General features: G+C 31.6%; 1 long non-coding RNA gene across 1 annotated transcript; it reads right to left on the minus strand.

The window, feature by feature from the left end:
- Nucleotides 1-1,793: 1,793 nt before the first annotated feature.
- Nucleotides 1,794-22,261, minus strand: LOC118182857 (uncharacterized). Its single transcript, XR_015039421.1, has 2 exons — nt 17,913-22,261; nt 1,794-8,383 (listed from the first exon to the last, which is right to left on the minus strand). It is a non-coding gene; the product is annotated as an uncharacterized LOC118182857 (long non-coding RNA).
- Nucleotides 22,262-22,572: the final 311 nt, after the last annotated feature.

Consider the following 22,572-nt stretch of genomic DNA (forward strand, 5'->3'; position numbering starts at 1 on the left):
AAGAACTATTTAACAGAAAAGAAAATGCGTCAACCCTAGCAATCAAATCATATTTTCTAAATTTCAGCCTTACATCCAAGGAAAAGCAAACGACCATCCTCATATTTCGAATCTGAGACGAGCACGCAAATAAAACTGTAGATTGCAGTGCCCTAATAAGTAACATTTTCGTTCTGTCCTTTCTATAGCGCAGGACCTATTTACCTGTACCTCCTCTATTTATTACCTCCCAATATAGAGTCTATACTGACGATTAACAAACCATTATCACTCTCATCTTACTGTTTTTTTAATTTTGGAAAAGAACTACACTGTTTTTTAATATGTCCTATGTTTTTATCATGCCATTACTTCTTTTAGTACTATTTTAAATCAGGCGTATCCAAAATTCGGAATGCATGCGGTCGCATAACCGAAAAGTAAACGAGCCGAGTCGATAACCGAAAAATGAATAAAGGTATGAACGTATGCGACGTTGAATTTAAAAATGAGGCAGTTAGGTGTCTTTTAGCGAGTAAGACTATTATTTCACTGAAATAAATATGCGTAAATATTGATGGCTCTTTCTTGGCCGAGGTGTGTTTTACTGGAGTACGTAAATGCAACTGGAATCTTCTTTAGAGATGTAACGTTCATTGAAAACTACTTGTACCCTTTTATGAACACAAACTCTCTATAGTTTAAATCAGTAGGATAATACAGTTTCCCATGGCGAATACATTGCACAGAACTGGTTCAGTATTTCACAAGCTCTGCGCTCCCGAACTTTTTAACAATATTCAGAAATTAGAAATACTACTCAAATTAATAGCCCTCCTTGAGCTAACGCTTGTTTGGGATAATAAGTGACTACAAGAAACGAAGCTAAATGATTATACTTGAATTCAAATCTCGAATGACCCAATACCTCACTGTCTCATCATCATATCCAACAATTGCAATTACTCTGGGCGCATACAGAACTAAATGTAATTAGATATGCCTAACGTTGTGACACTTTCAGTATATTTTCCCTAATGTTCTTAGAGAATGAGCATTTAAAAAATAAAATGACATTACTTAACTTTGTTTCAAATGAAATTAATATATATATATATATATTAATTAAAAAAATCTGAAAGCTTTCAGATTTTATACTGCTCCCAAAGGGGCTTCTTTTCTTTCTTTCTTTTTTTTTTTAAAACACGCACATACACGTTTCGAGAGCTTATGGGCTGGAAATGTGTACAATGTCCCTTTGTACCCTTAAAATATTTAAAAGGAGCATATCTTTAAAATTCACGATTGACAGTCTCGCTCGCTGGCGATACAATTTTTTTTTCCTATTGCTTGCTTGAGTTTTTTAATCAAATATTCCTTTAAAGTTTTACAAAATATGAAATAGGAAATAAAACAAATTCCATATTCTAAATTAGGGTTTTATTTCGATGCAGGACGACGTTATGCAAAATTTGATGGTTATAGGTACCGTTGTTTTTTCACAGTATGAGAAAGATACATACATTCATGTAGATTCTTCATTATTTAATTTCTGTAAATATAATTTAGGGCGATAATATTTGGTGGCAACATTTTGAAAAATGATATAATACTTTTAGTGATTCAACGCAAAATGCTGTTTCGAGACTAATAGCCTTTTTGGACTAACGCCCCTCTGAGCTAATTATTCATATTTTGGGAGACTACCTTATTTTCCTGGTATTCTCTAAGAACATTTTAGAAATTTTCCAAAACATTTAGTGAATATTTACACATACAATCATCATTTACTGAAAGAAGCAACGTACTTATAATCAAATAAAAAGTGCTACATTTTATTTTAATAAATATGCTCTAAATACATAATAAACTTTTCAAACGATAACTGTATAATCGCATATTTTCTGTTATGTTACCTATAAATCATTTTCATTCAAAATTCAATACATCACACCTATGCAATTCTTCTATGTGACGTTTTAAATTTGTCCGTCGTGTAAATGTTCTTCCACACATTAGACATTTGTACGGCTTTTGCCCAGTATGACATAACAGATGCTTTCTTAAATTTGCTTTGTAATTACTTGAATAAGAACATAAACTGCACTGATATAGCAGGTTGGTTGACTTGTAAATCCGTGTTCTAATCTTTTTGTCACATGGAAGATGCAGCGAGCCTTTATAACCTGTAAGAAAACATTAATTTTTAACACATGAAACATTTCTAAGACACTTTTCAATTTTATTTAATTATATATGATTAAAAAAATGCATACCCGACCATACATTTTTATATAATTAATGTTTACATTTTAATTTTTAAATATTACAAAAATATATAAAAACATACCTTTTTCACATTATCTTTTTTGTAAAGACAACTGCATAACAAGAATGGAATTTTCACTTTACAAAAACAAATAATAATACAATAAATAAATCTTATTTTTTCTCATAAGGAAACACTGTTTTAAACTAGCTTTGGTAATATTCAATGACAGTATGGTTCAGCGCATTGTTTGTGATATATAATTAATCACAATAAAGCAAAAACTTACGCAAGCAAATTCGTAAACAGAAATGGAGAAAAGTGCTCATAGTTTCAAGCACAACAAAAAATTTTCTTTGACACGCGATATTCATAAGAAAAGAATTGAAACATAAACGTACCAAAATTACCAAATTTAATATGAAAAAGAATTTAAACATCTTAAAATAACAATAAATAATCAAACTACCTTGTTTAGGTCTTTCGATCTTACTGAAGATTATAAACATTTCTGAGGATTAGTGTTTTAATGATTTAAATTTAATTAATTAAAATTTAACTTTATAAATAACAGATTACCAAATTAAAAACATAAATATATTTTATTAATTACAAATGCTACTTTAAAAACAAATTATTCATATTAACCTGCTGCTGCAAAAGTTACACGCTGAAGAAATAAGATAATTTTGGGTATCATATACAGATGGAGGATTAAATAATGCGAACACCTGTGAAAAAGTATGACATATTTCACACCTGCAGTATATCCGCGCCACCTGCAACAGAAGTCTGCCACCTAGTGAGCGTGAAAAGGAAGGTATCAGTCTCTCAACAGCAGTCACCCGCGTTGTATGCTTTGAGTTGAAATGCGAGTCCTGTCAGAGTTCCAAAGAGGAATGATAGTTGGAGCGCGTTTAAGTGGAGTATCGGTTGCGAACATAGCAAACTTTGTGGGGTGTGCAAGAAGTACAGTATCAGCGTTATGACAGCGTACATGAAAGAGGCGTCCGTGAAGACGACGTCTTCAAAGCACAACAGTCAAAGCTGGCTGATGGGGGAAGACGGGTCTTGAAGCGCATAAAGCACAAGCAATCGTTATCCGAGATAACATCCGAAATGAACAGTAATCTCCAGGACTCCGTTTCAACAAAAACTGTCAAAAGGGAACTTCATGCTGCGAACATTTATGGCAGAATGGCAATTTGTAAACCTTTGGCGACAGGAACTAATGCTTTCAAGCGACGCCAATGGAGCAGAGATCACAAAGGCTGGCCCCCACAGCAGTGTCAACAGGTAATATGGTCAGATAAATCGTCCTTCATCCTATTTCAGACGACCAGATGCGTTTATGTCTGGAGAACGCCCATAGAAGCGTTTCATCCTGACTGCTTGTTGCCGACTGTGAAGCATGGGGGTGGCGTCATTTAGTATGGGGTGCGATATCTTGCCGTGGTCTTCGGCCACTTGTTATTCTGCATAGGAGAATCACATCCAATCACTATCTAAGCATTCTAGGTGATCATGTCCATCCTTTTGTCCAGACAGTATTCCCTGGGGAGAGACCGCCTTTTTCAAGATGACAACGCCCCTATCCACATTGCTAGGTGTATTCAAGAATGGTTCGAAGAGCATGATGATGCAACTGAACATCTCGCTTGGCTCCCTCAGTCTCCAGACTTGAATATTATTGAACATTTATGGGCATATTTGGAGTCCAAACTTCATTCCCGATTTCTACCTCCATCCAGACTTTCAGAATTAGAGACCGTTCTGCAGGAGGAATGGCTTAATATTCCTTTGAATATGACCTTTATGCATCTATCCCACATAGCATTCACTTCAGTCAAAGAGTTGTCCAACCCCCTATTAATAAAGATTTTCCATTATTTCACAGGTGTTCGTATTATTTTGTCCTCCATCTGTATAGATTTTCTTTCTTGCTCACATCCATTGATCAACAAATAAACAATCGCCCTACAACACTTTTGTGTAATTCAGAACAAAATTGCAATTTAATCTATCACTTCACGTTTTTAACATAAAATGATTTATTAGATGAATAATTAACTCAAATATGCATTACAATGAATATGGTATTAAATTATCATATGGTAATGGGTATGGTATTGTGGTATTTTTAGGTGGCCGCAGGCCACGGAACACGGTTCATGGGCCGGAGCCCTTGGATACTTAAATTTAGGTCAGCGTCAACGTGAACTTTCCAGCAGTGCTATTTCCAGCAGCTTAAATAATCTCAGCTGGGGAAACCTCTTGTATTTGTCCTAGTGTGTTTTTTGATAGAAAGCATAAGTAAAGGTTGAAATTTCGAAAGGGCCCATGCCTACATGTAGTGGCATGAATGTGCTTGAAATCTGGAAAGATTCAAAGTCTGGGGTGAAGTTAGGAAGAATTTCTGTAAGTAATGTGTGGTATAAAGCCTTATATTAATGTCAATTTCAAGAAGTATGCACTTAAAATTCTCTGCGTAATGCAATGTCTCGTTGACGGTTGTTTTATTGTAACAGTTGCTACCGAGTTTATTTATAAACTGTTTGAGTTCCTGAAGCCTAAGTTCTCTGTTCACTTGTTCGTTACGAACGAAATAGGGTGCTCCAGTAATTCAGAGGAAATTATTCTGAAAAGTTTGAAGTTTGATGAAATCAGTGTTGGAAGCATAGAAGCCCTATCCCAGGCTATCAAGATAAGTGATAAACGTAGCATGAAAAATAACGTATAAGCAGAATAGCATTTCAGAAAGCAATTCATTGTAAAGTAAAAACAAAAGATAGCAATTTTGTCATAATAGATGCTACAGGAGATGAAGCATGCTTGTCGATGTCAAAGCTTGAATGTAATGCATCGATGCAGCAATGGAAGCGTTAGGATGGGTTACATGGTACGTGTGACTGGAAACTTAGCTATTGGCTGAAAGTAAGGGAAGCAACAGAAAACTACAGGCTTTGTTCCAAATAATGTACAAATATCAATACAAACAGAAATAACATGTTACAACAGACTACAACTAAATTGATATAAAGTAACAATAAGAAAGCAGACAGATCATAGGGAGGAGGGAAGACTCAATTCAGGAAACATATGTTTAGAAAGGGGTACACGAAAAATGATGATTATGGTTGGGTAATACAAAAAACATAACATACATATGAATACAGTACTCAGTATAATTGTATAAGAACGGCTCCAGGCCGTCTTCTGTTAATTACATGAGAATCATAATTTAGCATTGGAATTGAAGCGTTGTTACCCCTGGAAATTGTGTTAAAAAGTTTTGGAAATTTTTGCAATAAATATAGCAATAGGTTTTTACTAAATTGCTGAGCGGCGCTTAAAAATATTTATTTACTTAATTTGTTTTCTCTAGTTTGAATCACTAGAAATAAGATATCTGCAATCAGGCTATCTCAAAATTATATTCAATAATTTTACCTCAGTTTAGGCAGATCTTGCATTATTTCAAACTTCAGAGATAACTGAAGACTATGAACATCATTAGACCATGCAAATCATTACACCATAACTGTCTATGGTTGTACTGGAATACAGTTGTTGGAAAGAAAGAAAGAAAAAAAAAAAAAAAAAAAGTAAAGAAAATTCCTTTTTTTTTTTTTATATTTAAGAAATGATTATATAGTGCACTTGTGCATCAATTTATACGTTGCTATGCTCCTCTCGAATAGTTTATTGCTTTTGTTTATGACATTTCCATTTACAAACTTTTTTTTTTGGTCCATAAAAGCTCACACTCCGTGTAACAATAATAAACACTTGGGTGCCTGGGCACAGTGTCCTACTTCAAAACCAAACATCCACTTTACCTACTAATTAAAACCATTGAAATATCACTAAAAATTCTAGCAGATTAGAGTATAAAGCAATGACTGCATTTGTTAAGTAATCTCATATTTAATATCAAATTTAAGCTTTAACAAATACGGATACAGTCACAGAACAGGAGAATATAAATATTATGACAAATTAAATACACTTTAATTAGAATCAATTTACTGTTGCAATTTAAGATTTTTACAAAAGAGGTATTTTTTACCCTACCAACATTTATGGTCTTAAAGCTGGTAAAGAAGGAGATCCAATTTTAAATTAATGGAAATTCAACCTTAGATTTATGTCAGTTTTAAGCTCGTTCTTTTAAGGGAATCTGACATAAATCCTTGAGGTCATGAAAGCCGTACGATGAAATCCAAAAGAAACAGCATTTTCACAGAAATTTTATATTGATTAAAACCTGTTTATTTAAATAATGATTTTAATTCTAATTTTTACCTAGCCATGGTACTAAACATCAGCCTTATCAGATGTATTTTCATACTTTTTCTTTCTATTTGTTCAATAGATGGTGCTACAGTTATAGCACCTATGCATTTCTCGGTTCACTTGAAGTATTTCCAGAAATCTATCCAGGCTTTACTAGTTATAAGTGTTGATCTAGTTTAACAGGTCAAAATACAGTACAAAATCCATAATTCGGACTCGTCAGGACTTCAGCGATTCCGGATTAGGGTTTTTCCCGGATTATAGATCATGAATTTAAATCTGGTAAGATGACATGCAGGAATTATACTATTAAAAATATGAAACCGTAATTTATGAAATAAAAAGCAATTATGATCTAAAATATTCCAAATTAAAAAAAAAAAAAAAAAAAAAAAAACCACTTTATATTTATTTGTTTATTTCATTAAACATTTTTTTCAACACGCCCATGCGTAATGTATGCGTATTCTCTACGCGCATGCATAAAGTTCGTGGCTTTGAGGTCCGGATTATAGATCATTCCGGATTACGGACTTTGTACTGTACTTTAACACCACTTTAGTAAAGTAATATCGATTTAAGGTTTTCAAAATTTCATACTTTATTATGTGTAATGAAAAGCCTAATCTTAATTTCCAACGCTTTACATAATATTTTTAAACATTTAAAATAGTTCACAATCAAAATCTGTACCAACATACAAGAACAGAACATTATGCATCATTATGTAGAAAAAAGCAAAAAAATTAGATTTATATAGCTTAGCACATAATTGTATCAAGAATTGAAATATACAAATCAGCATAAAAACATAAATAAATATCAGAATAAATGTATTACAGTAGAAAAACCACTAATAATAGAAACATTCATCTATAAAAATCTAGGGTAGAAAAATTATTTGTTACATTTTCACACACATACAATTGCTTTTATTACTTTTCAAATGCACATACACTGACAAGCCAAACCATTACTTCATCCCCACATTTTTCAATGAACCCGTATGGATGACGTGGAAGGCACGTGATTAAATGGGAATGGAGACGGTAAGGAATCATTCTTGCATTTAACTTTTGCGATTGATGGGGAAGGCTGCTGATCTAAGCGAATTTGATAGATGGCAGATTGTAATGGCCCGAAGACTCGGAACGAATATCTCCGCAACAGCAAGACAGGTAGATTGTTCAAGATCTACTATTGTTAGTATTTCCACAAAGTGGATAAATGATGGTGCAACCAGTAGTAAATGCCAAGTAGTAGTAGACGCCAAGATTTTGGACATTCAAACGCGGCATCAAAGAAAAAGGATGTTGGAGACTGTCCCGCCTACTACAATAAAATTGGTGGCAGAAACTGGCTCAGCTGACAGCTAAAAAAATGCAGGTGCAGATGCAAGTGTTTCAGAACACATAGTTCAGTGGACACTATTAGATATGGGACTGTGCAGAACGTGGCGCAACGCATTATTGATTAGGTGGTCATAATGTTTTGGCTCTTCAATGTATTTGACATGCTTTTGCATTTAAACATGACTTTTTCGGTGCAACCAGCGGCTATATGGGTGAGAAAATTTCATAGGGCAAGAATCACATGCATATGGTTTTTCTCCTGTATGAAGATTAATGTGTGTCCGTAATGTTTCTTTGCGTGCAAATGATCTTCCACAATAATTGCAAGTGTTAGCATTGTGGGTAGAGACATGCCTTCGGATGTCACGATATCGATCACTCGAGTAATGACACAACGAGCATTGAAATTGTTTTCTGTCAAGATATCCTCGCTGCACATTGTCAATAAATTTTGGAGACTTATTTTTAAATTTTGATTGTAAGAAACCTAAAGAAGAGAAATAACGTTAACATTCACATATATAAACAATCATATTTTAAATAAAATATCTTAGAAAAAACATCATCTTACTCAGAACAGAAAAGAACCTCCGTAATTAAGTAACAAGATAAGCAGTTTAAATATTTTATGCATATATAAACAAATAAAAGTGCATTTGATAAGTAACTGCAATGCACTTACAAGGATTGATTAGAAGTTTAAGACTGCCTGACGTGGAAGTATAAGAGTATTTTTTTTAAAGTGGATATCTCGGCTTCCCTGAAAAATACAAGCACTTGCAACTATCAAATGTTATACTTTTTGCGCCACTATGGGCATTGAAAAATGTGCCAAAATGATCACCATTGAACCCACAGTAAGATAGTTTGGAGCTGAATTATGCTAATTAGACCCTGGTGGAAATGGAAAATTTTATTAAAAATTAATTAGAAAAGGAGGGGTTTGGGGGTCAGAAATCATAAAGAATTTGAAAATTAACAGTACGCGTAATTTTTCTTCTTGAGTTTTAAGTTATGAAATTAGTAAACGGAAAAACATACAAGTAAATATGGTAACTAATTTTTCATATTCTTTGCTCAGATCTTTGAAGACTATGTTTTAGGAAATAAATTTTTATGGGATTTACAGGAATCAGTATTATGTAACTTCACAAATAACAAGGGAAAAAATATATAAGTTAGAGTAATATAGTCTCAAATCAAGTATAGAAATGTTCTGCTACAACTCATTAAAAATTATAATTCTTGTTTGAAGATGCTTAGCAGTGTTAATTACATTTCAAACCTCAAATGTGATACATTAAAAAAAGCACTTATAGACAAATCCACAAAACAAAATGAACTGCCTGAAGGAGAAGGATTCCAAAAGAATTATACTGAAGAGAACTGAAACTAATTCTCACTACAGTCACTTTTGGGACTGGAAAGCAGCTAATGTTTTGAACTGAACATACTTCTTGCATAAATCAAGTATCTTAGTCTCATAATATTCACGGTACATTCTCAGAAAATGTTATATGCCAAGATAACCATATTTTAGCTTTTCTGTTTATTTCAAATGTTGCAGTACTGTCCATACAATTATTTTTGTCTCCAGTTACTTCTCCCAAATCTACAACATTCTGTGTAATAATTCATGGCTGTTTTATTTATTTACTAACTATTAGATGTTACACATCTCTATATTCACGAAGTAAAATTAATTCTCTTGTTTGACGACTTAAATGCTTTATTAAATACCCGTTGCTGTGGCTTACAATTAAGTGCACTTATATACCACAATCTATAAATAATTAAAAGAATGAAGATTCAACAAACATTTCTTAAAAATATGGCTCAGATGATACTCAAATGTTACAAAATACCAAGCCCAATGTGGCCAAAAAAAATCTGCATTTTATGTATGCATTTTAATAAATAAACCTATTTATACTCCGTTTAATCATAGGCATGAGAGAGTATCTAACCACTCAGGAGACTTTTTGTTTTAGCCATAGCAAACAGCGCTGTGCACTTCAATTTTGAAGACTAAGTACTGAATAGCACTGTGCTATAAAAGAACTAAATACTTGCTGTCAATAAAAATATTTAAGATTTATCTTATAACAAACTACAATATTTATTTTTACTTTAATTTTATTACACTTAAAAATTTTGTTCATGAAGCAAAACAACTAAGTATGAGATTTTTAGGATCTAAAACTAATTAGCTAAAAGCAATAAACTTAAGTTTTATTAAATACTTCAAATAGACACAAAGTGCAATGCAAATAAAATACTATAAGAGTACATACTACCATCAGTTTATACCATTCCTAATTTAATTTATGCCTTTTTAAATTATGATTCCCAATTTCATAAATTTACTGAAAAATAACTAAGATAGTCATAAAATACATATTTTGCAGTATAGTAGGCACCACTTCATGCAATCGTGATTAATGTTATCATTCAGATTGAAGTTCCGCCCATTTGCATATAAAAACACAAAAAATCGGTTAGTTATCAAAATATTACAGACTGAATTTTTAAAAATGAAGTAACATCGCAAAAAAATAAAATTATCCCAAAATGGTCATATTAGACTATACATACCAGTACTATGAAGAGAAGGGCTAACTCATAGAGCTTGTCATATTTCCACTGACTGCGGAAATTCAGAAAATAGAAATGCACATTTTTAATTTGAAAAGCCAAGCCGCCCAGACGGGAAAAAGGTTATATACTCTGAGTGACGTACCGAAGGGCCTGGTTTGAATCCTGGAGATGGGCATGGATATAATTTGTCTGTCTTTTCATAGGACCTAACGGTGGCCGCCTGCTAGGTGCCTCCATAATAAAATTATCACTTCTGGCCTTTGTAATGCCCCAAATTAAAAAAAGAAAAACCCGATTTCAAAATTAACTGTGTGTGAAAGCTATAATTTGCAAGAGACAATGTTAATGCTCCGTGCATTTTACACTTAAACATTTAAAAATTTAATAACACTTACTCATTAATTTAAAAATATTAGATAAAATGCGCTACTCTTCTAACTTACTTTCGTTTTCTTAAAACTTTAAAGACTTTTTTTTTAATGCACATTCATTTATAAAATACTTTTTTCAACCGCATACTAACTAGGAGAATTCTACTGCTGCTTCCAAGATAACTATAACAGCTTTTTATAATTAAACAAAAAGCAAACTTAGATTGGCATAGTTTTATATATATGGCAGTTCCTTTTCTCCTGCTACTAAAGAACTTACGCTTAATTGCCCTTGAAATGCATAGATTTATTCAAAATTTACGCTAATCTAAGATTGATTTGATTTTTTGCCTTATTATAAAGCTTACAGTGGCGGGTTTCTATTTCAATTCAATATACACTGTTTATCATAAATTAAGGAAAAATCACAAAAATCACGATTACTGAAAAAGTTACATGTAGAATTTTATGAAACTTACCCACAATATGCAACACATAGTAAGGTATCAAATAACATAAAAATAAATTAACAATTATGGTAGCATAGAAATTAGCACATGTATAAAATGAACAAATCGAAGGTGTCAGGTTGCTATAGGAAAAGTACCTTCAATATGGAATATGGTCGCCTCTAGAAGCAATACAGCACATACAGCGATGCGATGCTTTCAATTATGCAGTCAATCAGTTCCATAGCAAGTGAGAGCCATTCTTTTTGCAAAGCAGTTGCAAGTGCGGCAAGGGTCTGAGGGGGCAGATTGAAAGCAGTTACACGTCTCTCTAAAGCATCCCAAACGTGCTCTATAGGATTCAAGTCCGGGGATCGAGCTGGCCACTCCATGCGTATAATCGTTTCCTGTTGAAGATAATCATTTATGATGCAAGCCCCGTGTGGTCTTGCGTTATCGTCCTGTAACAGGAAAGCATCACCCATTGCCCCGGCACATGGGCGCACATAAGCATCAAGGATGTCATCTCTATAAACTGGAGTATTCCCGATTTCCATTGGAAAGACATGGAGGTCTGTGCGTCCACCCCAAACACAGACATTGCCTCTTCCATATGCATCTCTTTAACGGATGAAAACAGATTCCAGGTTCTCTCCATATCAAATAACTATCGCTTTCTAGACTAAACCTAGACTCATCCGTAAAGAAAACAGCCCTCTACTGATCAGGCGTTAAGTAGACAAGTTGTCGTGCCTAATGCAAACGGTCCTTCCTATTGTGACGTGAATGGCATGCAAACGGCTGGTCGCCTCGCATACAGACCTCCTTCCTGAAGCCTTCTACGCACAGTTGACGTTGACACCAACCTTCTGGTGGCTACAGTAAGGGAGAATCTAAGAAGAGTCGGAGTAGCGGTTGTATTCCTGCATGCACATAATGTCAAATATCGGTCAGCGGCGTTCGTTGTAACAGTTGGCTGTCCTTGGCTCAACCTCCTAGATGCCGAATCTGTGGTTTGAAATTGCCTCCAAAGTCTATGAACCACAGAAGGAATCACATTTAGCCATCTGGCCACTTCTGTTTGACTTTATCCTGCCTCTAGTCCCCCAGTGGCTATCCATCCTAGTTCTGCAGGCAAATGATGCCTGTAGGTCATTGTTACGAATTGGCTATCTCAGATTTCTGATGTCACTAACACAGTGAAATATGTGGGCTTGCTCTCAAACATGGACTTTTATGCTCCTCGCAGATGACGTATTCCGAGTGCAGTGCCACTAATTTGCATATTGCAGTTTTATTCAGCTACTCTTACTTGGCAACATATTCAAATTTTACACGGTTTGGCTTATTTTTGAGAGAGTTATCCCTACTTTTGTGATTTTCCCTTAATTTATGATAACCAGTGTAACAACAGATATTTTTTACTTCCTTGTACGATGTAAAAAGGAAGTATTGTAATCGCGAAAAGTTTCAGGCAGCATATTTCAACGAAAATATCCATTTTGACCACTATCGAATGCAATTTAACGATGTTTTTGCGTGATATCTGTACGTAAGGACAGAATAAAATACTCTTTTCCTTCAAAAAAATTATAAAACTGCTTTAAAATTAATTCTGAAGAGAATTTTTCGTGGCGTCTGTACGAACGTATGTACATGCGTGCGTACGTACGTATCTTGCATAACTCAAAAACGAGTAGCCTCAGGACGTTGAAATTTTGTATATAGGACTGCTATAACATGCAGATGTGCACCTCATATTTTGGTTGCAATCAGCCACACCAAACGTATATAAATATATTTATATATATATCCACTCTGTTACCCGGCTCAGTGATCTCAGTTTCTTTACTCTTATATGTTTGTAAATTGTACATTTTTTGCTTTAAAAAGGATTGTATTATGTTGTTTTCATCTTCCGGTTAAGGTTTTTATGCCTTTAGTAAATCTGTATGCAATATTTTTAGAATTATCAACAATTTTAAAGTTGTCTAAGTGCCGCTAAGCCTTTTTTTAATGGCAGCCATTCATGTTTACATTTGAAACAGGAGACTAGTGGATTTGTTGCCAATCTAGAGAAACTTAGCTTCGCAACAACAAAGATAACGCATTCATTTATTATTGCCAATTAAATCATGCTTAATTCTTTCTGGAATTTTTTCGAGGAAATAAGTGTTTAAGATTTACTTTGTAATTTTTAATATGGATATTTTGAGTTTTTATGTATTTTGCCTTCTCGCGAAGTGAGAACTGAATTAATTAAATGAGAAATACTCAATCATCTGTGAAAAACTGTTTCTTTTTTGTTTTGTTTGCTTAATTTCTTTTATACATCATTCCAGCTTTATTATAGTATTTGAATAGAACATGTGGCAACGATTAGATAATTCTATTCTTTAAATGATATAAATTTTGTGCATTATGAGTTATAATATGAATGAAATATAAAAGTTAACTGTTATATAATTATTGGATTATATAACAGTTAACTTAGTTTCTGTTATATAATTATAAGTTAACTGTTATATAATTATTAATACTGTTAAGTGAATCTAGCTCCAGAGTGTCGCTATGGTAAACAAATACTCGAGTGAATTTTAAAGAATGCCTTTATTCTATTGTGGCTTATGTGCTGTCGGCGAAGTAGATTTAATTCAATCCAATAAGTTTAAATGAAATGCAAAAGAAAAAATGTGTATAATTTAATATTCCGTACAAGGAAGTCATGTGGTGTACACATCAGATTTTTAAAATAATATTCTAATTTATATCTATATTACATACATTACATGTAAAAAAATATAATATGCAAGATTGTTGTCTTAATTTTGACATAACAGCTCTACTCACAGTACTTAAAAAAGAATTATTTAATTTTTCAAAAGTGGGGGCTAAGAAGGAAGGTCTTTTTTATGCCAATTACTTTGATATTTTATATTATTATAACTTATTAACTTATCTAAAATGCTCAGCTATCACAGAATTTAATTACAAATTAGCTTAAAAGAAGACAATAAAAATAACTTTAACCCTTTAACTGTCAAGTTATTTTGATGATTTGGGTACACAAATTGTCAAATTTTTTTATTGGAAAAACCAAATGCAGCCGAAATAAACATCTCCTGATATATATTCGGGTATGACAACATGATGCACTCAAAAAAAAAAAAAAAAAAAAAAAAAATTTACCCCGAGAAATACTCGGGCGTGACATTTTCGAACACCAGTGCTGTGCCTGAGATAATCTCGGGCATGACAGTTAAAAGGTTAAGAAGTGCTTAACAAAATAAATTCTCAGCAGAAATTTGCTTTACACTATTAACTTCTAAAATGCCATGCAAGAAATATATCAAATCAAAACATCTGATATATAAATGCAACTGATATATATGCTTACTTGCACAGTCTCACTGCAACTACAAGCTGTATAAAATTCATTTATTACCCACTGTATTAGAAGCAATCCACATTTTTCTTTTTTTGAATTGCATCTCTATTTACTTTAGGATAATCTTTCTCTAGTTTAGCCAATTAATTGCATCTTTCCCTTTATAGTAAGTTATAACAAGAACTGTGCAAAATATTTTTTCCAACTCGTAAACTCTGTTTATCCATGTATGGGAAGGTACAATCAATCAATAAGGACAATGATTTAATTCATTCTGAATGAAATATTGTTTCATCAGCTCTATTTATAAATATTGTTCCCAATGATAGGTCTTTCTCACGCACACAGTAGGCAATACAACCTGCAATATATGTTAATGCTTCTTTTTCTGCGGCCGAAAATTCTCTGGCAGAATTCAATTCTAATTCATTAAATTCAAAACTCGAATTTGTTTCTCATGATGTTCATTTAATCCAAATGCTGCTTTAAGTATTTTATCCGAGGCAGGGTATGGTTTGGTACTACTCATAATATAGAAAAAGTAATCGATTAACTCGAAAGAAATCAGATGCTTTTTGATTTCCTGTTAGGTGGAGCGGTAGCTCTTGAAAGTAATGTTTCGCTGAAGCTACTTTTTACCTCTTGTTTCCTTTGACCATTATATAATTCAGTTTTAACTTGTGACAAAACTTAATTTCTTCTGATTCCCTATTTATAACATCTTTAATAATATCAACATGTAAAACAGTTCCATATTTTAGAACAAATCTTTTGTCTAAAAAGTGATTTCCCAGTAATTGGAAATGCACGCTAAACCTGAAAAAATGTACATTTTTTTTGCGTTTTCAGAACAGGATTTAGAAATTGAAAACTATTAATCGAAATCTGTAGCTCTTTCCACAAAGTAATAGACACTTCTAAGTCAGACAGACATTATGGCTTTCGCCTCTATTCCAGCTGAATGAGTATATTTTATGAGTGAAAATGAAGTTCTTTCTTCATTGAAGCGTTAAAATAAAATAAATTAAATGAAAAAAAAAAAAAAAAAAAAAAAAAAAAAAAGAGGTTGCTTCTGCCGTTTAAATATGGCCTCAAGCTAAGACAAAATGCACTTTTTGAAAAGTGACGAGAATTTGGTCCAATTTAAGATCATCGCAGAGCTTTGAATCTATATACATTTCGTCAAAATTGATGAAATTTATATATATTATATACATATGAATATACTATATTGAGTATATCGAGCAGACTAGTGCAGGCTCGAACACGTCTGTCCTTATTTGCTTGAATCAGCTCATCTAGCACCCAATGACTGAATGTGTAAACGTCAAGTTTATGCGACACATAGCGTGACTAATGGACATGAAACTAATGTCTAACTTCTCAGCAAGCGCTTGAGTGGTTGCAGACTTCCACAAGTTTTTGCATGTGGGCCTCATCAACATTAGTAAGCTGCTCTGTTTCTTGAATGTCACAGTTCTTGTTTTAGAACTATCGGTACCAAACCTTCACAGAGTCACATGATACAACATTAGTACCCAAAGTTGTATAAATGATTTAGTGACATTCTGTAGCTTAAGTTTTGCAACAGAACTGGAAGTAAATGATGGTTCTAATCTGGTAGCATGATAGTTCCATTTCAGACACCTTGTACTTAATGATAACAAACTTTTTTTTTTACAAATTTCACAACACAGTGTTCTAAAGCAAGTCTTTTTCTTTCAAACACCAAGAACCGTTTGCCAAAATATGATTTAACACGCCAACAAGAACTATTTGCGCACGCCAACAAGAACTATTTGTGCAGACGATATTTGCAGTAGCGGGAAACTTTCGTTAAAACCCGATATTAGCAAGGGAAACCAGCACATATATGTCCTTCTTGATGCTCTGCATTTGCTTAACATGGAGCTGCCTCTCAAAAATATTATTGAGAACTGATTTAAGCAGGTGAACCTTTTAATAAATGATAAACTACAGGAAGTCGAAGAACTACAAACAACATCTCCAACTAATCAGAGTTATAAGGAATTCAAAACAAATCCAAGCACATCATGTGATAAATGTCCTAAAAAATCTTACAAATGCAGAAATGGGGGATGCCCTAAGAAATGAATGAGCTTTTGCCTAAAGATTACAGGCAAGTAATGATTTCTTTCTTAATTAAAATGCCGTGAAATTTAATATTTATATGTTTCTAATTATATTTAATTAGTTAAAATACCATTTACACTTTGAAAGTTTTTTCCCTCACCACTTAATGTTATCAAAACAGTCCTGGAGAAATGAGACCACACAAAGTGGCAGCTACTGTACATGACTCGCGCATATCCTGGAAATGTAACAACTTTTCAAAATAACTGAATTCAAATCACAAAGGTATGATCCCTTTCTACAGCTCAAAGTAATAATAATAATTCAAACAAGAAATATTTTCAGAAATTAAAACAGTTGCATCACTATACACTAACTGCCCTAGAAGCAAAAATATTTCATGGCAGCTTATTGAATAACACTTAAATTCTAAATAAAAACAAAGAAAGTACACAGGTAATGTAGAAATAAACTAAAAAAATACTGTTAATGGCAAATAAAACTAAGCAATTTTTTAAAAATACCGATATATGACTTGAAAATCAAAATAATTTAAAAAACCCAGTAGCAGTCTTTTGTAATATTAACTTCATACAAGTATAAAACTGAAGAATTTTTACAAAAGCTTCCTTTTACTATGCTGGAATATGAATTATTAATTCATAAATAAGATGAAAAGTCTAAATTAACATACTAAAATTTTTAATAGAGCACATCAGAGTTTACCAAGAGTGGTGTTCTTCACTATGTGCCAATCTATGATAACTATGATCATGATGATATTTGAATCGCATCGAGCAATTACAGCAAGCATGTTTTTATTTCACCAATGAATGTTTAATTATTCTGTCTAAAGCTATCTTCACAATAAAATTTATAATTACACACAAGGCATATATATGACACTTCGGATTCATATAATACGCAGGAAATTCTATTTTTGACGCTGTTTTATGTGGATTTGGATAAAATCAAAAATCAAAATTTGGATAAAATCAAATACATAGTTTAATAAACAAAACAAACATTTCTTCATATTGCACAGATTCTCTTAATATATCTTCCTTATTTTCTGCATGTTCTAAGTTTTGCTCCTCTTATAGATATTCCACTTACATTTTCAGCAGGTACTGCTCTTTCTGCTCATAATTCCCTTGCTTTTTTATGTAAAAATGTTATGTTCATTTTTTCAAAACTCTCCTTTTCTTATTTTTTCTCCATGTGTTTTAACTTCTCATCCTAGGTATATTAAACATCCCATACATTTAATTCTTCAGTGATATTTATTATCTTCAGCGTATTTTTTAGACGTAAATATCTGAAAAATACAAAGCATCTTTAAAAGTTACAGAAAACAATAAGAAAGACAGAGGGATAAATTAAACATTTTGTTCTTAAAAAAGATATTAAAATATAACTAACATCCAGTATCAATTTAATATATTCAAATCACTTCTTTTACATTAAACAGATGTATTAGTAAACTCACATACTAATGCATACATACACATATGCTTATACAATAATGATAAATAAAAATTATTTGGAAACACATATGTCATAAACTAAAAAATAATTTTTATAAACATAATATATATATACAGTTCGTAATCTAGACGTCCATTATCCGGAATGATCTATTATCCAGACCTCAAAGCCACAAACTTTTTTTTTTGGTATGGTTTACGCATGCGCATTTAATGTATAACAGATGACAGTATAAGCTAGGCTAAAATTATCTTTACTGATTGTAAGGCATTTCAGTTAAGGTCGCAGATTGCACTGTTCTTTAATCTTCTAAATGGATCCAGCTCATTATTTTTTGAAGACTGTTAGAGCAATTTTATAAAAATTAAGCTTGAACTTTTGATTATGTTAAAAAGAGTTTCCAATTCTGGAGCTGCCAAAAGATCTACAAAGTGAAAACATGTTTCGATGTCCATCAAACAGAAAGTGGAATTGCTGCAAAAAATGGATAAAGGCATGAAGAAAGTGACAGAGAGGTTAGTGAAAGTGAAAAAAATTGACAAATTTCAATTCACAAGTTAGTCGCTATTCTCAACACAGCAATTTCAGGTAGACAGTATTCTCGACACAGCAATTACAGGACTTGGAACAGTGGAACTTTATAACTGAACAAGAAATTATGTCTGTTTATAGAATTAAAGAGAAAGTATTAGCACAAAAAACGAAGCAACTTAAACAACTTACATTGAAAGAAATATTTAATAAAGTAAACAAATAAATATTAAGTTTTTTTTTATAAAATTTGATACCCTTTAGATCAAATTGCTCTTTATTTCATAAATTATGGTTTAATATTTTTAATTGTAGAATTTCTGCATGCCATCTTACCAGAGATAAATTGAGGATCTATAATCCGGAAAAACCGTTAATCTGGAATTGCCGAAGTCCCGACGAGTCTGGATTACAGACTTTGTACTGTATATAACATAATTAATTATAAATTAAAACATGTATGGAATTAAAAGGAACATCATTTAAATGTGAGGATTTGCACAAAACAAATAATAATTCATGTATGCGCACAGCAAAATTAATACAAGGTGATTAATACTAATTTTAATTCTTTTCAAATGTATTTACCATAAAAGTTTTATTTTCTAGCATTTGAATATAACAAAATGCACTTGAATAGTAAAATCTTTGAAACACAGTTTAGTATTAAAAAGCATTTTATAGAAAAAACTATTACATGCCTCAAAAAGATTTCTCATAAATGCACAAGTGGCTAAGGCCGCTGAAGAATGATAATTTGACACAGGTTCAAACTCCAACCAATGGGTTTGTTACATGAATATTTTCATAGTTTATTCCATATGTAATGTAAATAAACAACTCTTATCAGCAAGTCTTCTATAAAGGAATTCCTCACCTTAAAAAATAACTTTTTATATTTTACCACATTCAGCTAAAGAAAGTAATACTCATGCTTTTTAAAAAAATCTCAGCAGATGCAGAACAGTCAACAGAAGTATCTGTCACATCCTTCAACAGGTTCTATAAAGAATGCTTAAATAGATGTATGTAAGTTAATAACAAAAGGAACTACATCACTTTCATTTCCGTGGATGGTGAGGGAAAGAGAAAAATTCAATATGAATAGTCTTAAGTTATTTTGAAAGCTATAAATAAGATAAACAGAAATTTTGCAAAAGAATTTTTCCTTGAAGGAGGCTAGATAATATTCAGCTTTTTCACTCTTTCTACTAAGAATCTGCACAATCATGCATATGGTATTTTTGATTAATACCATGCATTACAGAAAGCGAATAGCATTTTACATGCTATGCTTTCTCATTATGTATCTATCATTGTAGTAACATGACCAAATGGATCATTATTAGTATCAGAGGAAAAAAGCTTTAATCTTTCACAAAAAACACAGCATTGTGGTTAAGAGGATGAAAGAATTTCATCCATATCACCTTAAATTACAAATAATTTCTAGTATATCTGATTCAGATAAAATTTTATACTGTAACTAATTGTTTATACTTAAAAAATTAGTTATTCTCAATCCTTTCTTTCTAGATGTGATTATAGCAATGTATTTATTTCAATGTACCAAGAACGGAATTTGAAGCAACAAGAATAAATATTACTAAACTTTACTGCAGATATTTGCTTACCCACCTTTTCTAACATTACTATGCTATATTCTGTATTCTACACCTTATGTTTAAAAAAATATTTATCAAATATATTAAACTCCATTGCATTATACTACTCATGCTTACATACAAAACTATACACATATTTATAACTTTTAGAAACTTTGTTTATGCTTCTAAAATATTCAATTTTTTGTATTCTTTACTAAGATATTAGTACGATATTTCATTTTTATATTCATTTACGATATTTCGTTGTACAAAGTCTCTATATATACTTAAAACTTTTTTAAATTTTTTATTTTGGACTTGGAATAATTTTCTAATTCATGATTTTATATATGAATGAAGGCTAGCAGGCTCAAAATTTACAAAATATTTTTGTATTCACTAAGAAATGATTGTTTTACTGGAGAAAGGTAGTGAGTTGATTTGATATTAATGATTAGCACTATTCCTTCATCTTTCAACTAACTCATAATTTTATTTATTAAACCAACTTAAAAATTTTATGATTATTTTCAAATCAATAGTTTATACTTTTACAGTTGAAGCCTCCTTGCTATAAGACATATTCTCTAAAAAAAAAATAAATAAATAAATAAATAAATAAATAAAATAAAAATAAAATAAAAAGGGAAATAAACTCATTAATTATTAGACAAAAGATGAAGAATTCAACAAAGAATTTATACACTATTATACTCTTCCACTGCTTATGAAGCAAGCATAAAATTATTATATATAAGAAAATGAAAATTATACCCTCAGTTGCTATACAAAGAAAAAAAAATCCCATAAATGCCGCTTATTAAGATTTACTTTTCTCACTTAGGATATAAAAACAAGACATCTATCTCACTATAACATTAACCGTTGGAAATTTTCAATTTTACACATTTAGAAAATCAATATTTTGCAATAAATTCCTCATTATGAGCAAAATCTGTTGCTTCAATGGCTATGTTAACTTTTAATAAATTAGTATTATTATACAAAAGAGTATTCTCACATAAAATGCAAAGGAAAATAGGTTCAATGAATGAACTAGAAGTGAATATTCACATGTAAAAAATATTCACTTCATGTAAAATATTGACTTCAAATGAAATTATGACCTTGGTTAAGTTATTTTTTAATCATATGTCAGTTTCATTTTATTCAGTTTGCTTCATGTACAGCTTACTTGATTATACCTTTCAAATAAAAGCATAACAAAATAGAATAAACTATGCAATATAGATAAAATCATGGAAGCATATATTCTTCAAATAAAAAACAAACATGAAAAAATATAATAAACAATTACTTTTATTATATTAGATTTTAAGCTAATAAGTAAAAATGTTACAAGTTACTAAAAAATAAGAGAAATCAATGCATACTTTTAACATAAATAAAGTTCAATTACATGACATGACCATGTTCAATCCCAGACATGTAGCAAAACTATACAATATGTGTCAAAGAATGAGGAAAGCTAATGCATTCAGTTACTAAATTCTAAAAATATGCACCAGTTATGGCCCTGGTTGACGAAAATACATAACAACAATTATTTATACAATTCCCTGCTTTACACTATATCAGATAGGGACATTTCACTGCAATAATGAAAAATAAAATTTACATCAAACAAAAAATTTTAATGAATAAAAATCATTTATGCAGGAAAATATTTATTTATGAAGAGACAATAAAATAAATTTTTGAATTATTTTTATAAACATAAAATAGAAACACACAGAAGAACAATGCTTGCAACAAATTCTGAAATTACAAGATAATAATTTAAGTAATTTAGAAATATAAAGACAATGCTCGATTTTATTCAGTTTCAGAAGATGTCATATGTGACAACTTATGACGATTACGAGTATTTCGATGCGTAAATCGCATTGGGCAGTAATTGCAAGTGTATGGTTTTTCTCCAGAATGAATTAAAAGATGCTGTCTTAAACTATCACTGCGGGTAAATGAATGATTGCAGACAAAACATATATGTGGTCGTGCACTTGAATGTATTAAACGATGTTTTGCATACTGTCTCCTTGATGAAGTCCTATAAGAACATAATTGATGACGACAGTAATATTGTTCATTATAGAATATACGCATTCCTTCATCCTTCTGCACTAGTT

The sequence above is a fragment of the Stegodyphus dumicola genome, chromosome 2, assembly GCF_044657685.1.
Source record: "Stegodyphus dumicola isolate Sdum_Otavi_A_Nest chromosome 2, ASM4465768v1".
In the NCBI taxonomy this organism is placed as follows: Eukaryota; Metazoa; Arthropoda; class Arachnida; order Araneae; family Eresidae; genus Stegodyphus; species Stegodyphus dumicola.